Source organism: Phalacrocorax aristotelis, chromosome 9 (assembly GCF_949628215.1).
Source record: "Phalacrocorax aristotelis chromosome 9, bGulAri2.1, whole genome shotgun sequence".
Classification (NCBI taxonomy): domain Eukaryota; kingdom Metazoa; phylum Chordata; class Aves; order Suliformes; family Phalacrocoracidae; genus Phalacrocorax; species Phalacrocorax aristotelis.
In genome coordinates this window covers 38,491,885-38,506,964 of record NC_134284.1, presented here as the reverse complement: position 1 = coordinate 38,506,964, position 15,080 = coordinate 38,491,885, and positions in this window count along the sequence as shown.

Below are 15,080 nucleotides of genomic sequence, written 5' to 3'. Positions count from 1 at the left end.
TTCTCAGTGAAATCTTGAAGCGTGTGACCGATTTGTGTGTTTATGTTGGACAGACATTAGCTGGCCCTATGTACAGCGTTGCCTTGGAGGTTGTCACAGCCCTTCATGACATGAGTCAGCAAGGGGAGAGGTGCTGCTGCCTGGAAAGCCTTGTTCGTCCTTCACTAGGGCGGCTGCCGAGGTTTGGGGAAGTCAGGCAGCCTGTGGCCAGCCCGCAGGACAGACACCCCCATCCTCGGCACCGGCCTCTCGCCATGGCTCTTCCTGCCTCTGCCGGGTGCCGCCGTACAGCCTGGGCAAGAAGCTGCTGAGGCCGCCGAGCACCTCCCTCCTGTCACCAGAAACCACCCCATCTTGATCTGGAAAGAGAAGCATCGTTTTGTGTCAGAGGCTAAGAAATGGTCTTTTGGAAGGGGGAAGGGGAGGAAAAAATAGGAAAGAAAAGCGAAGCTGCAGTTCTGAGCCCTGAGCGAGCCGTACTCTGCAAAGGCGGAAAAAAAGCCAGGCTGCAGCATTCCCAGACTGCTAACAGCATTCCTGCGGAGAGGGTTGTCTCCAGCAGTGCTTAAAGGAACCGTGGGGAGAGACCCTCAGACAAGGAGATTGATTTCGTAATTCTCAATCAGTGCTACAGGCTGTTAGCGCAATTGCACTTGCTTCTTTCAAAAGCATTAGCAAGACAATTATTGAATTTAACACAACCATATACAAATGTTTGGGTGACACTCCAATTGCAAAAGAGCAGGGATTCTTTTTATTTGTTTGTTTGTTTGTTTATTTATTACTATGCCACCTATCCTTCCCTTTTAGGCAGGGGAGCCAGATGGCAGCACTAAAAGACAGTCAGCAGCAGCACTTTGGGGAAACGAAGTGTGTTCATTTAAAAATAAATAAATAATCCATGCAATCCATTAACCAGAGCTTAAGGCAAACAGCCTTAATGATTTTCTTAGTTAAAAGGAACAAGACCATTCTGCGAGTCCTGGCGGATTCTGGGGCAGACGACACACTGCTTGGTGCCCACAGTTGTCAGCCCACTTCCCTGCCTCCGAGTGCACCCAAAACTACCTGCAAGAGCACACTGGGCTCCGGGGAGGGACTGCCTGGTTCCGAGCTAAGAGCAGCAGGGAGGTGCCGTGGCTAAGACAGGAGGATGGTGGTGGCGATAAATAAATAAATAAATAAACAAACAAACAAATAAATAAATAAATAAAGTGCATACCTACATAACTAAATAAATAACCTGCACTGAGCCTATGTAAAATCACAAATTACATGTATGAAGATCAAAATCCTGGATGTCTGGCCAAGCTGAAAGCTCCGTTCAGAAAGGATGTGATCCTTCTCTTCTCTTGGGGTACAAAGCATTTTGGCTGGAGGACACCACACTACTCCAATTACTCCCAACTACCAGGAGCAAATCGTAGCAGGGATCATGAAGAAAACCCTGTAGGCCCTCGTGGTTCTTTTTTCTGAAGCCCATTTGTACACGAGCAATGGACGGAAGTGTTTCCCCTGAAGAGCATCCCGTCCCTGAGGTGCAGCTCTGGGTGGGTTACCTGCCGATGCGCTCCTCCCCGACTGCCTGCCAAGGGACCAGCATCGCAACCGGGTTCTGCCTGGCTTCACACCGCCTGCCCTGCGTCCCTGGAGCATGGCTCTAGGGCAGGCGCCAGGGGGCGAGGGCAATGGGGCGAGGGCGATGGGGCCATGGCCAGAAGCTTTCACGGTTGTTCGCGGTCAGAGGCTCCGTGCTGGAGGACCAGGTGATGCTGGACTGAACGCAGCCATTTTCCTGGAGGACTGAGGACAGCCATGTGAAAGAGCATGAGGGGCTGAGCAGGGGAGCGCGATGGAGGCAGGGGAAGTTGCATGGAGTTAAACTTGAAAAACCTATAACATTATGCATGATAATAATTGTTTTGAAAAAGCCAGATGGCATGATTTTGAAGGAGACATTGAAGAACATTGATTTGAAAGCTCAAGTGAAAGTTTTCTCTGCATATGGGTTTTTTTCAGAAATCTTCGTTTTTTTCTTGAAGTTCACCCCCCCTTTTTTTTTTTTTTTTTTGTAGCAATAATTGCATTCTCAGTCAAAATGAAAACTGCAGAGTGTGAAGCCCCTGGTGGCCAAGAAGGCCATTGCCTTCTCCCAGGCAGACACCACTGGAGACATGTTTATTGTTAGTGTGCTGCTAATGGCTGTGTCACGCAATGATGATTTCACTGATGAGCCTTTTAATCCTGGTGGCTCTCAGGAAACTCCCACTAGGAGGGGAGAGCATGTGTCTGTGGTACGAGGGCAGGAAGAGACAGAGTAGAAGCAGCAGGGACCTGGCAGGACACGCCAAGGTGCTTTCCTGCAGCCACGCCCTCTGCATGCGAAGGGGCCGGAGGAGAAGCCGCGCTCCCCCTGCCCGGCTCTGGCCCCAGCCCCGCGCCCGCTCGAAGCCAAAGGTGAGCCCCTGCGGGCTCTGGGGGCAGCCCGGCTTTGTGTCCCCGCGCGCGCTGCGGAGCTGGGGATGCGCAGGACAGGTCCTGTGGCACTGACCCCCAGCCAGAAAGCCTGCAGGGCGGACGCTGGGCTGGACTGGGATGGCTGTGTGCCCAGCAAAGTGAGTCAGAGTGTGTAGGTATGTCCCATCCAGCCCGCTGAGAGCCTGGCTAGGAGCTCCGGGAGGCAGCTCTGGCATAGACCGTCTACTCTGAAGTTCAATGGTTTTATGTGTACAGGCACAGAAACCCCTCATGTACTACTGCAGACTGTAAAAAACACAAAGATATAAGAAGCTAAAAAAGCAGCAAACTTTGCTTATGCTATGATTGAAGGGACCAATTCTTTATTTAAAGAATTAGCTCGTTTGGTTTCATGGCAAAACAAACTGGAGAGCACTACACGTCACTGTAGGTTTTCACCTGTGCTGTTGGGAGGTGAACAAGCACAGGCATTTTGATATATTGGGTCAGTATGGGCTTCTAAGGAAGACGTAAAGTGTCTGCAACTATCACACCTTCTGCAGGAGAAACCCCCCGATAAGTGCCATGGTCTATACAGCAGTACAGATTTACTAGACTGAGCTTTTGAAATACACCTCCGTTAATTTCTGTTTGTGTATGAGAATGCCTGACACCAACTCCAGACAGGCCTGGTAGTTTGATTAAATAGGAGCATATATCCTGATCAGCTCAAAATATACATTGGTATGTTTCATATTTATTATTTGTGAAGTCTGCAGTGGCAAGGTAGGCACAAAACTGCTCAGAATTACCTTTTTTCCCAAAAAAACCTACAAACCGCTCTACCACAAACTCTCTCTCATGCTTATGGCAGCTGCTCTTACTGGAAGAAGTGATGGATGATATATGATGTTGGGGGGATGAAATATTTTCTTTCCGAGTTTCACTTACCTATTTTGTACTTGCCTAACCAGGATATTTCTGATTGTGACAGTTTTCGACAAAAAAATGTGTTACTTGCTTCTAACTGGAGACAGATACTTTTCTTCAAACGGGGGACCACCGTTCTCTAATGAATCCCCTCTTCGTTCCTCCTAGAAGACCCCTTTCGGAGAGCTCCCTGGCTGTGCTGTGTCTCCTTGCAAACCTCTCGCCCGATGGCTTGGCAGCAAGGCAGGGCTTGGGAAGCAAAGGCTTGACTTATTGGCCTGTTCTTCGAAGACACCAGAGGTGGCAAGCTCAAACTATGCCCTTCTGGATACCCCTCGTCTCCTTTGACTGCCTGTGACCCTAGCTGATGTTGTTGTGCTGGTTTTGATGAATCCTGAGGCAGGCCTGTACCCCCATGTTCAGGGAAGTGCCTGGTCTGTTTTGGGGTGTCCGTACACCATCAGGAGAGTCACTGGCCCTTTCCCTGGCTCTGTCCGTCTGTCCTGCCTTCAGCACACGGACAGCGGGGGGAGAAAGGGGCTGGCGCTGGGTGTGATGGTGCTTTGCTAGTGTCCGGTGCTGCTGGAGGACGTCACTCCTGTGCGCCCTGGGAAACCCTTGCTTGCAAACTCTTACTCTATTTACTCACACTGGGACTTGCTTTGTACTGGGAGAGGTGACCTGGGGCTTTAGTGTCCTGTGCCCTGAACATCAGTGCTCTGAAGGTAAAGTCCTTGGACCTGGCATGATGTTCTGCAGGAAACCAGGCAGTGATGATATTAAGAAGGGAACCTGAAGCCTTTGGCGCTACCTGGTGCAGAGTACCAGAGGCAACAACTGGGACCTCCAATTCAATGCCCTGTATTCAGTAGCAGTAGTGAAAACTGCTCTTTTATGTTCCTTTTTTTTTCAACTTTAATATTTGTTATCTGTTTCTGCATCTGGAAAGCTTCAAAACTGCTGAAGCTCCTGGGTCAACTCCCTCTTATTTCTGATCTTGTCTCCTAGAAATGCTTTAATCTTTGATGTTTCTGTAAGATATGTTGTGATGACAACCGGTTATTGAAATATATTTTGGGGTGACAGTCAGAGATAGGTGGTGGTGGAAGGGGTCCTCTTACCTGTCTTTGTAGAGCAGAAGAGGGCATAACTGCCTGCTGTGGCCTCTCATTTGGAGGAATCGGGCAAGATCTGCTCTTTCCCTTTGGCATCCTAAAGCCTGCCAGCTCCTCTGAGACCTTGTGAGACCTGCCGCAGGTTCGTATTGCGCCTCTACCGCTTCAACCCCCACAGAAACTACTCGCTCCCGGTGTGCACGGATGTCCTTCATGTTCTGCCCATTGGCTTTCAATGAGTCATTAAACTTACTTTTATAACAACTATTTTCTGGTTTAAATGTTTTGCTATCAAACAACTTCCTCTGAACACTTGCATAGATTTTGTTATTGCTTCTGCTGAAAGGTCGTCTTATTTCCCATGGATAATGTATCTTCTAATTCTCCCTTATATTTTCATTTTATGCAGCTGTGAGAATCAAGTGCTTTTGCTATTAGTATGAGGAAGTAGTTAGACTTTTCCAAGACAGATTAATTAATAACTGGCTAGGTGGATTAAACAAATTGAGCACCATCACCCTTCTAAAGCCAAAACTCATGATGAACACCACAGGAATTTCAAAGGCAATAATTTTCGCTGGTATGTTTTTGCTTCCAGCCCTCCCCTAAATGTGACTCCAAGGGAACTATGGCAGAGCATCCTCATGAGGGATTTCCATACCGTTATTGAAGGTTCAACAGGTTCGCAGAGAAAAAAAGGAAGAAATTCCGACTGCGGGTGCTTGAGTAAACCCAATACGAGAGTCCTTTGAACTTTGCCCTTCTCAAAACGTGATGGGCATTTTCTCATGCAGAACAACACAAGCGGACAGCAGACCAGTCTCTGGAAGCCTGGGAAGGACACGGACTGCCCTGGGCTTGCTGCCTTGCGGGGGGATGCTTATTGCCAGGGAGGTACAGGTGTGCTGGTGGTGCTGGCACCAGCAGGCTCCAGGGTCAGCAGTCCTTGCTGAGCAGACAGTCTCTGGCAACTGGAAACTGATGAGACAATAAAAGGTGAATGGCTTTCTGCTGCTTTTCTGAGCTGAGTCAGCTCCGTAGGGTGCAGGGGGAGCAAGGGGAGGCACGGGAGGAGGAAAGAGCGGGGCTGGGACAAGCCAGGCGGGCTGAGCCAGCTGCTGCACCGGTGCCACCATGCCCTGCCCGGTGCCCCGAGAGCAGGCAGGCACCGAGAGGGACGCCTTCTGTCGGGCCATGCATCAGTCTTCCTTCGGCATGCTTCCACAACAGGACTTGCCTTCACAGCTTAGACTTACGTGCCTCTGGCATGCTTCACTACATGTTTGAGATCAGTCCAGGAGCCCTGACAAAAAGACATTGAGCTGGACAGCTTAGCCATTTTTTCTGGCTATTTCAATTGGTCTAATGAAGTCTATTACCTTTCCCTATAAGCCTGCCCCTTTCCTGGCCCCGGTCCATCACAGCAGCAGTAGGGATATTGGTGAGGACATCTGAAACCAGAGTCACCTTCCAAAGAAGCTCCTTCCTCTCCTGGTGGTTGTGGCTCAGTCCCAGGCAGCAGTTTATCAATGCTTCAACCCTGCCATCACCAGCAGCCCTGTCACCCACGCCCTGCTCCCGGGCAATGTCAGCGGCAGTGGTGACATCCAACACTGCTCTCTTGTACACATGAAAATGTTCAGAAAAACAGGTGTTTGCTAGATGTGTGCTCAGTGGCAGGAGGCGGTACATGCAACTTTGGTATAAGTAGGCAAATGAAGAGGGTGGGGGGGTCCCGGGCTGGGGGAGCCCCCGAGGCGAGGGGCAAACCCACCCTGGGATGGTTCTGTCTCCCTCCACCCTGCCCCCTGAAGCATCTGGGCGCAGAAGGGTTTGACTGCCCAAGAATGCTTCTACAAAACAAGATGCACAAAGAACCTTATCGAAAAGAAATTTTACAACATAAGCTGGTTTGCTTTCTCTTCCTATAACAAAGTTAAAGACAATTAAGTTTCCATGAAAACCTCACAAAGAGAAAGATTAAAATCACAGACAACTAATTAGAAAACAAGTCTTATTCAGCCTCATCTGCATTTGACATTTTAAACTCAGTATTAATATGCTTAAGTGCACAGTTCATTTAGATTTAAGGTAAACACTTTGTTAAATACGAAACATTAATAGAATTTTTGTAAAAATATTGCTTATGTGAATAAGAGCCTTGCAAAGTATGTTTCTTTATAGATATAGGTGCAAGCCTTGATACGCATAATTGCTCTTTAGCAATTTTTAAATGATGAAGTAATTGAAAAAAATGCAGCAAGTTAAAAAATTATATGTAAAATAAATTAAAGGAATGAATAAATCATTGTGTCTCTTAAAAATTTTTTCTTTTCCTCTGGCAATGAATGTGTTTGATCTTACCCCATACTCTGGTTGAAATAAAGTGCTTTCTATCTAGTACATGACACATGGCTTCTCTTACAGCTTCACAAATTTCCATGAGTGAGTTGTGAAAGTAGATGTTTATTAAGCCAAGGTCAGATTTAAGGAGCGTGTGCTTCTTCCATTGCAAGTGATCATTAAATCTTCAGTCAACTGATGCTTGCTATTTTGATAGCGTAGAAATACAGAATAAATGTCACCTTTCTCCAACCTACTCTGCCATATTTCTACTATAAATGGAAACCAATTCATCCCTGCAAGCTAATTCCTTCTTTTCTCACACAAAGCATATATGACTAGAGGGTAAAAAAACCCAACAAAATGCAACCAGTGAGAGAAAAGGGGACTGGAAAGAGGAGGGGGTCAGCAAACGCTTCCCGCACGCTTTGCCATCATTTCACAAGCTGATTCATTCATTGACATGGAATTTGGCAGCCAAGAGACTGGCAATGCTGCAGGCATCAAATTGAAGAAATGTTCAAATAACCATCTCACAAGGAAAATTTAGGAAATAACCTCGCCTAATTAAAAAAAATCTTCCAAGCATTAATGAAAAATGCATGTGGAAAATCCGTGTTCAGACTTTTATTACTTTTAATAGTAGAAGAGAAAGCTGGAAGCATTGGCATCATGATCGCTTGAACTAACTTTGACGCCCACCCTGCTCTCAGTAGGAGGTTGGGCTGGAGACCCCAGAGGTCCCCTCCTTCCTACGTTATTCCACAACTCTGTGGCTGGTGGGAGATGTGGCAGTCGGAGGCTGTCTTGGGCTTAGTGACCATGAAACAACAGAGTTCTCAATTCTTGACAAAGTAAGGAGGGGGTCAGCAAAACCACTGCCATGGACTTGTGGAGGGCAGACTTGGGCCTGTTCAGGGCACTGGTTGGGAGAGTCCCTTGGGAGACACTCCCGAAGGGCAAAGGGGTCCAGGAAGGCTGGGCTTTCTTCAGGAAGGAAGTCTCGAAGGCGCAGGAGCAGGCTCTCCCCAAGCGCCGCAAGATGAACCGGTGGGAAGACGACCGGCCTGGCGGAATGGGGAGCTTTTGCTGGCACTCAGGAAAAAAAAGAGAGTTAACCACATTTGGAAGAAGGGCAGGCAACTCAAGAAGAGTACAGAGACCTCGTTAGGTCATGTGGAGAGAAAATTAGAAAAGCAAAAGCCCAACTAGAACTCAGCCTGGCTACTGCTGTAAGGGGTATCAAAAATTGTTCTTACAAATACATTAACAACAAAAACAGAGCCAAGGAGAATCTCCATCCTCTGTTGGACATGAAGGGGAACATTGCCACCGAGGAGGAGGAGAAGGCTGAGGTACTTGACGCCTTCTTTGCCTCAGTCTTTAACAGTCAGATAAGTTATCCCCTGGGTATTTAGCCCGCTGAGCTGGAAGCAGAACAAACCCCACATCATCCAGGAGGAAGCAGTTTATGACCTGCTGCCCCACCTGGACACTCACAAGTCTCTGGGGCCGGATGGGATCCACCCGAGACCACTGAGGGAGCTGGCGGAGGAGATCGATGAGCCACTCTCCAGCTGGTTAACAGGGGGGGTCCCAGACGACTGGGGGCTTGCCGATGTGACGCCCATCTACAAGAAGGGCCTGGAGAGGATCCGGGGAACCACAGGCCTGTCAGCCTGACCTCGGTGCTGGGGAAGATTATGGCACAGTTCATCTTGAGTGAGCTCACCAAACATGTGCAGGACAACCAGGGGATCAGGCCCAGCCAGCACAGCTTCATGAAAGGCAGGTCCTGCCTGACCAACCTGATCTCCTTCTATGACCAGGTGACCCACCTGGTGGCTGAGGGAAAGGCTGTGGGTGTGTCTGCTTGGGCTTTAGCAAAGCCTGTGACACTGTCTCCCACATCACCCTCCTAGAGAAGCTGGTGGCTCATGGCTTGGATGGGTCTGCTCTTTGCTGGGTAAAAACTGGCTGGCTGGCCGAGCCCGGAGAGTTGTGGTGACGGAGCTAAATCCAGTTGGTGGCTGGTCACGAGTGGGGTTCCCCAGGGCTCAGTGTTGGGGTCGGACTGAGCAAGCCAAAAGCAGAATGGACATCCTCTGTGGTGGCTGTGGGCTGTGCCGCTTCAATTTGCCGTTGCAGTTCTCACCTGCAACAACACTTTTGCAAATGTTGCTTTTGAACCATGCTGGTAATGATATTTCTTTGCTTCAGCTTCTTTCTCCCAATTTGTTTTGTGTCCTTCATGGGCTGGAGGGTCCTTTCCCATTCATCTGTTATGTCCCCCCAACTCCTCCCCACCTTGCGTTAGCTCTCATAGAGCCAGACCAATGCAGGTGATCTGGCCAAAGCTCATAATTAATCACGAGCCCCATGTGATTTTCTGTTCCTGAGAATGGGCTGGGAGTTATAGCTTTGTTACTATCTTTATTTTATGTAATTTGTGACTGAAGCTTCTGCTGTATCTGAGACACACGGGACCTTGCGTTAGCGTGCGCTGCGCTGATTTGTACTGTATATGCAGTGGCTGAACATTTTGCACAGCACCGGTAGGTTTAAGTCAGAGCCCTCCCCGCTACTGCTGTTGAAATAACGTGGTAAGCCCTATCAGCCCCCTGCAAGTCATGGAGTATCTCCTTGGCGCACGCTGTAGGCGTGCAGCCCCTCAAAGGGCATCCTCCTGAAGAGCTATCTTCCAGCTCCAGCTTCCAAATGTCTCTGCAAATATTTAGTTTCCTTTGCCAGTATAATCTGCTAGCACCTGAATTTCATATCTGAAACAGTGAGGGCGACAGGAGGTGTCAGGTGGGCAGGTAAGCTGCAGGGCTTTTGCAGCATTACCTTATGTGCATCAAGAAGCCGAGGAGCATCTCTCTTCAGTCCTGCCTTTTTTACCTACAGCCATCAGGGTAACCCCTTCTGAAGATGTCACCTTCTTCTATTTGCAGCTGCTTGGGAGCTGTAACAGAAAGCTGCTGTTTGTTGCTTTCCCATGCGTCTCTGCCCAGTATTTGCTGCCATACACGACTGCTGGCAGTAACTGTCTCGTCGCAATGTACTTCTGCACATGTATTACTCCTTTTCTGAGTCTTGGGGAGGTGTCATGCGCTTCTGTCATGCTCGTGGCTTTCCCCACCAGCTTTGTATTATCAGTCAGAACATTTTTCTTGTATTTCCTTGGAGTTTGACTCTGTTGAGTGTCAATCTACCAATGTTTCACCTGTATCTGTAAAAGCTACTTTTTGCATTGACCGTATCTGGGTTACCCCCTCAGTAAGTTCTTCATTTGTGCCATGGAAGTAAAAAACTTCTATATTTGTATGAAAATACTTTTATTCAGAAAACAACTGCAATCTATAGCTCAAATAGGCTTTCTCGATTCCTATTTAAATTTATGGCTTCTTTCTAGGATTGCCTTCTGGGGACATTTCTGCCTTTTTCAATGCATCTTCATGTTCTGAATACATAATTTACAACAAGATCCTTCTAGATGAGATCCACACAGCAGCTGGGGAATTGAAGATGCTTGCAAAGATTTGAGTTTCAATGTTTAACTGTTATTAATTTGAAGATTATAGTCAGCGAACTTTGTAGATTATAATGTATGATGCAATTACATTCTACTAATGTAATATATCTAATTCTTTTAATATATTATTTGTTTTTGTGTTTCCAGTGCTCGAAGAGAAAGGGATTTATAATCCCAAATGTTAACTCAGGTGGGTTAATTTACTTCTGTAGTTAGAGTGGAAGCATCCTCTGTCCAGACTTTCCTGTTTGCTGGATTTTGCTTGGTAAAGCAAAGAAAATTAGTCTTAAGTAACTGAGGCCACCTCAGAAAAGTGACTTTATTTAGGTACAAATTGACAATTAACTAATTTTGGGAGGAAACTCCCCACCCAAATGCGTTCCTTTTACAGCTTCTCGCCTGGACTTCCCACCACAGGCCTGTCAGCTTGCATCCTCCCCGGTCCGGTGCGATGGATACCAGCCTGGGAGGCCAAGGACCTCCAGCTGTTGGCCCTAGCTTGCTCCAGCCCGGCACTCAGATGACTTTGGTGGGCCTGTAGATGCTCAGCAGGCTGGTCACTGCGGTCAGCATCTCTACAGCTTCAGGGGGAACCATTTTGTCCTATTTTTGCTGCCTTTATGGCACTTGGAGTAAGCCGGGAGGCTGCGCTCAGACCTCTCCTCTAAACTTCAGTGGCTACGCTGTACCTTCCCTGGATAAAAAGAGGGGTTTCATGTAGTCCTTTATAACCGACTGTTACACCATACTGGAAAACAGCCTTGCTGTCTGTCAGTGGCATCGGCTCCAGCTTCTCTAGAGTACTCTTTGATCCCAGAGCCTTGGAGCATCGTTCTTAAGGTTTGTTGTGAGCTTTTATTGCCACTTTACTATCAACTGAGAGAATCAGACAAAACCAACATCCCTTCTACGTTAATAGGTTTTTTATTATTTATAGATAGTTGTATCTCTACTTGCAGAAACACTTTAATATATTTAATCAACTCCTCTGTTACAGAGAACAAATACTTTCACTGGCATTAACTTGCATGAAAGAAAAATAAAAAATAGTAATCTATTAAATGTCTTATATTTAACAATTATGCTCCAAACTTCCAGATGTAACTGCACTAAAGCTCAGAGAGTAACCAATACTGCTAGAAAACCCTGCACAAGTCCAGCAGCTGTGGGGTCTCTGGTTTCTAATGCGGACGATCCATCAGTTTCTGGCCCATCAGGCTACATCCTCGGTGGAGGTATCACTGGCTTGGTTTCTGAAACCGATCCGCTCCCTCTCCCTACAGGCGCTCGCTGAAAGCAGGATAAAGACTTCTCTGAAAGGTGATATGCTAACAGTGGTCTTTGATGAAGCCCATGCCGCGAACTGGCAGCTAAACACTTCATAAAGAGACCTAACTTGAAATTTAGAGTGGCATCAGAGCTGAGCAGAAGTAAGAAACACACGGCTTCTGAAAGCTTTTGTCCTAAACCCGTTTCCTTTGCGAGAGGGGTTGGCTTGCCCTGGTGGTGGCGGGACAGGAGAGGGATGGCCTCAGCTACCCTCCCAAGCGCTGCAGGGGATCTTCCAAGCAGTCACCTTAAGGGAAGTTCAACCCTTTTTTCTCCTCCTAAGAGTATTACAACTGCTGCGTGTAGATACAGCTCAGAATTAGCATACCGCATTCAGGTCTAACTCTGATTTGCATTAGAAGTTCAGAGATAATTCAGTAAATGCCATCGCATCCTCAGAAAATCTTGTTGAGATTTAATTGGATTGAACAATAATTTTATCTGGTGCTCATTGTATTAAACGTTCCAGCAGTGTATTCATTTTCAATTGAAGGAATTAATTTTGTAATTATTAGCATTCGGTTCTTCTGGAATCTCACTCCTCTGAATATATTACCTGCTCCATTCGTGTCTTTTGCCATCACTGTAAAAACTGTGTGCCAGACAGCTCTGGCTTTTTTCTATTGTACCTATTAAGCTGTGCCTGACACCGTGCTGGAAATCAATACGCTATTAAAAAAAGGGTTAATTGCTGTGTTTGTCTTTCTCCCCTTCAGCTGCTGGAGAAGATTTCCTGGCAAAAGCAGAGGAAACGGCGACTGCAGCTGCACTGCACTCCTCTGCACGCCCTTCTCTTGTGGGCGACCTGACCTCGATATTCTTTACCAGCGTGGCTTTCATCCCGGAGCGTGGCAGCTGCCAGGACGGCGTGCCTCTTCCTTTCGCATCTGCTAATGGGTGTGCTACACACATAATGATTCTGCGCACATTAAATGCTTAAACTGATGTGAAAATATTAATGGACAGATGGGCATAACACTCCCTGGGAATTGCAGCTTGCTCTTATGCCCGTTTTTAAAAGTGGATGAGAAGCGAGGCAGAGGAGTCTCTCAGTGGCCTGCCCCAGCCCGTGCCGCCAGGCATAGAGGAACCACAGTGAGAACCCAGAGCCGCCGGGTGAGGGCTTGGCACCATTGGCAGGGGCACGGCCGGGGGCGAGCGCAGGGAGCAGGCTGCACGGAGGGATGGCTGAGAGGGGAGTGCTGACCCTGCCCTCAGCCCTCCCAAGCCTGGACATTGCTGGGAGCGTTTTCCTGGGCTGGGATTTCTCCTGCAGGGCTGAAACACCCATCTGCAGCATGGGCTGGGGGGTCCCGTCCTGCCAGCCCGGCCGGCAGCCCTCACAGATTGCGGCAGTGAGGTCCCCCAGCACTGCTCTGCAGACCTCTCAGTTGGAGATGAGTCCTGCGCTGCATGCCCTGCAGAGTCCTTCGCCTTTGGCAAGTGCTTCTGGGCCGCACACCTGTGGCCGCTGCTCTGCAGAGCTGCCGGAGGTGGGGGACGCTGCTCGCTCTTCCCAGGGTGCAAAACCGCTGTGTTTTGGGGATTTGCACAGGAGCAGATGCACGGGCACACCAGCGCCAGCTGCGCGGCACGGTGAGGCTTCTCTCCTGTCCCGTGGGGCCCATGGCACGAGCACTGAGCTCTCGTGTTGAACTGGTGCATCCCAACAGGATCTGGTGGCGATAGGGTTCAAAGCGTCACTGGGGGCGAACAGAGAAGAGATGAGCTTTCTTTACAGCAGCTCAGGGATGCTGAAGGGTTTTGGGCAGATGTTTCCAGCAAAGAGAACTTACAGAGAGGACTAATTCCTCCTTCCTTGGACATGGCAAAGACTGTGTTTACCCTCACCGGTACTGGCACCCTTGGTGGGGTCATTAACATCTTGATTTGCCCAGCAGACAGAACGGGTCGACAGGAACCACCCCCATCATCACTTACCAACTTGCTGCTATGATGTTTTATTGTGATTATCATTATTATCATGCTGCATGTGAGACAGAATTTGTCAGAAAAGATAATCTTGCTTATTAAACACCTCATATCCTCTCTCCTGGAATCATCTCACCTAACAGGAGATTACCTTTCAAGATTATAAATCCTCCTCCTAATTTTATCGTGGCCATGGTAGCCTGCAACATTTGTTAATTACAACTAATGATGTTTTCATATTATCAGCGAAGTATTTTATACAATAGCATTTAAATATTATTAAACAACATTTTAATAGTAAGCAATACTTTAAATATATTCACTGCTACTGTTAATCATCTCAAACCTAAATGTTGATCTTTCTTTGATGAGACATTTTTGCCATTTCCAGTTCCAGGAGAAGGAACTATACTGCTCGTTAAGTTCTTCCCTCTGTGAACCCTGTTTTGTTACCGTTTTGTTATTGTTTCCATCAAAACATTCACGGAGTTAAATTCCAGTCGCTGACCCACAGTTGCGTGTTGAATCTAATGGTTGTGTGAGCAAACACCGCCCCGGCACCGGCGCATTATAGCAGTTATAATACTTAACGTTACATAATATTGCAGGACAAAAAGCCTTGATTTGTTTTCTCGGAAGTCAATATCAATCAATATTACATTTTCATATTACATTATTTTCTTATCCTTATTTAACAGAGAAATTATTTCTGAGGGTCGCGGTTCTTCCCAATGATTTTCGGGGATAAAGAACCAGCCCGTAAGACAGGAGCTGCTTGCAGAAGGCAGAGATAAATGGGAGGCAGCTGCCTGGGCACTGGCATCACATTCCCTCTCTGCCAAAGTCTGCATTAAGCAATATCAACATTGACACAAGAGAATTTGATTCGGCATCAAATATTAAGCACCGCTGCTGCGGTGCGACCAGCCGCAGCCCCGTTACGCGGCACGCTCGCCCCAGCGCCCGCAGGCTCTGCCGCTGGGGGCCCCTGCGCAGCCCTGGCTGTGCTGGTGAGGACACGTCGCTTACAGAGCCCTAAATTCTCGGTATTCAAAGGAGAGATCTAAATAAAAATAAGAGGCCTCACAAAAATGGTTTAGAAAATATCATTTTCACCTAGATGCCTTGTGTTATTACAGAATTTCAAAGTATATTGGAGGGTTTATTTATGTGAAAGAACCTGAGAATATCGACATTCTGCTGCTGCCCCCTGCTCCGCACTATCCCCAGTACAGCCTGGCAGAAAGTGGAAGGACAAAAGGGCAGTCTTTCTTCCCAAATTTACATACTTTGCTTTAGTTTTTTTCTTGTCTCTTGTACTAAGCCTTTTTCTTTTCATCCACTCCATCTATTTTTTTCTTTCCTTTTTCCCCTATTTCTCCTTCCGTTAGTTCAGGGGTTCTTCACAATCTACTGCACTGCTGCCGGCTGCTGCTCTT